Below are 2,463 nucleotides of genomic sequence, written 5' to 3'. Positions count from 1 at the left end.
TGCACGCACCCACTAGTCCTCTCTGTATCGCAACACAGAAATTAGCGGTTCAAATCACACTTTAAATCATCACAGCTCTTCTGCTAACTTCCCGTTTTTGTCACTTAAATCTTTCTCACTATTACTTAAACACTTAACACTCAAACAATCCTGAATACTCTGAAACCATCTGGAATACTAGGACATACAGCCTTTGGTACTCCTCATTATACAGCTTCCGCAACGACCACGCACAGAAAACAGCCTATATTGTTTTTTACCGCAACGTTGCTTAGCAAGAGAGAAATCACCGAAGTTCCCTTGTTGCTTTGCGTGTAATCGATCTGGGTGTTTAACGGTCAGTTACCTATCAACACTCTGTACCGAAAGCAGCGTTTGAAAGCCGGAATAGTTCAGCCAGAAGCGTAGGTCGTTCCTAGGCAACGGCTACATAAACACATTCTCCTGCATCGAATAACACGTACAAATGTAACTACTGGGCCCAGTGTATTCTGTGTTGTGTGCATCTCAAAGTTCACGAGATATCATGAAGTCAAACCTTTTGGCTCGCACTATATAAGTCGAATCCTGACAGGGTCCGGGTATCCCTACTGCCATATTCTGTGTTATCGCCAGTCTTTCTCAGTAAATTAACGAAGAGTGACTAGATTAGACACACGCCTTTCCTTCCGTATTATCTCCAATTCATCATTCATCTGTCATATTTGTTTGGGAATATACACATTATTAAAATCTTAATATCGTCAAATCACCCACAGAAAAAGAACCAAGGAGAAGCTACTTCAATATCTCTGAATACAAACTTTATCATACAAACCACACCGAAGACAGCCCACGGAGGCACGGCAATCCTAATCTAAGACAAATCGAACATCATGAACTACCAAAATATTGTAACGTGTTTTAGTTACTGAAGACGCCGTAGAGATGGTTAATTGGTTTATTCAACAACCTGCAAGTAACGGCTACAATTAATTATTACACAGTTGCGGGGTTTCACACTTTATAACCCTAATCGCATTAATCTGTTTACACTGTTTGCGGGGTTTCACGATTTATAACCCTATTCGCAAATCAGTTCACTCTGTGTTCAGTAGTATACACGTTTACAGTAGGGGAGCTATGTATCACTGTATCACACACTCCTAATTACTCAACTACACACACGTCCGGGTTTTCTTTCCGCGACGGCTGCTATACTCCAACTGTAGTCTGCTGACTTGAGGACTGCTGATAACACACTCGCGCGTAGGCTTGCTCGGAACTAACTCTTCGATTACAACTCACCTCGCAGGCAGCTCAGCTCTCTTATATAGTGGCTGTGTGGGCCTGTTACGTAGCAACGCTGTTACCTCACGCCGTCTTACGTCACCGCGCCTTGCGTGTTACGATACCGTGCGGTGGGGGGATGACGGAGCGCTGACTCACCCGCCACGTCACTGCTGGTGGGGCGGGGGTCCACCGTTGCGCAACATGTCACAATATGAAAGATATCACATACAAGCCACTTTCATCAAAGTCAAAATATTTCCTTGTGCTTTCCCCGGTTCCGCGGTCTATTGTTCTCCCCGATATAACATCACGAGAAACCACTTCAAGTCATTCCTCCAAACACTGGGTACAGAATTTATAGCTGGTGGAGATTACAACAGCAAGCATACATCTCGGGGCTCAAGACTCGTAACAACTAAAGGCAGACAACTACACAAGATAACCAAAATAACAATTACTCCATTATATCAACTGGAACACCAACCTACTGGCTCACCGATGAAAATAAAATTCCTGACTTACTAGATTTCTCCATTACAAACGGCATCTCTCATAACTACACAAACGCAACTGCAAATCTTGACCAAACTTCGGACCACACTCCGATCATTGGAACAATAAGCACATCAGTTATACTAAGGAAATCCAAGCCCAGACTTCACCATTCAAAAACAAACTAGAATCTCTTCTGGAAAATAATAGAAGTAAACACAGAACTAAAAATCAAGAAACGAATGTAAAAACTTCATCACCCTACTACAAGAAGCCGCCAAAACAGCAACCCTTATAAATGATCCTAAACAAACCTACAAATAACATGTCCTTCATCATCAGTAATCTGTCAAGACGACAGGTCCACAGTCTCTTTCAAAACAATTCCTTCACTTAATGCGATCTAGAGCTCTCTCCTTCAAATGACAGTATCCTCTTCTGTCCCCAAGGTCATCCAGCATCTTCTTACGTCTTCTTCCTCGTCTTCTTGTCACTTCTATCCGCCCATCTATCTTTCCTTCGATAGCTTCTTTTAGAAGGCAGTTTCTGCGTAAAACATGACCAATCCAATTAGCCTTCCGTTTTCTTATTTCATGTAGGATATTCCTCTGCTCACTGACTCTAATTAACACTTCTTCATTTCTCACATAATCGGTCCAACTGATCTTCTCCATTCTTCTCCAACACCACATTTCGAAA

The sequence above is a fragment of the Cryptotermes secundus genome, unplaced genomic scaffold, assembly GCF_002891405.2.
Source record: "Cryptotermes secundus unplaced genomic scaffold, Csec_1.0 scaffold132, whole genome shotgun sequence".
Classification (NCBI taxonomy): domain Eukaryota; kingdom Metazoa; phylum Arthropoda; class Insecta; order Blattodea; family Kalotermitidae; genus Cryptotermes; species Cryptotermes secundus.
This window is presented reverse-complemented; position numbering follows the sequence as displayed.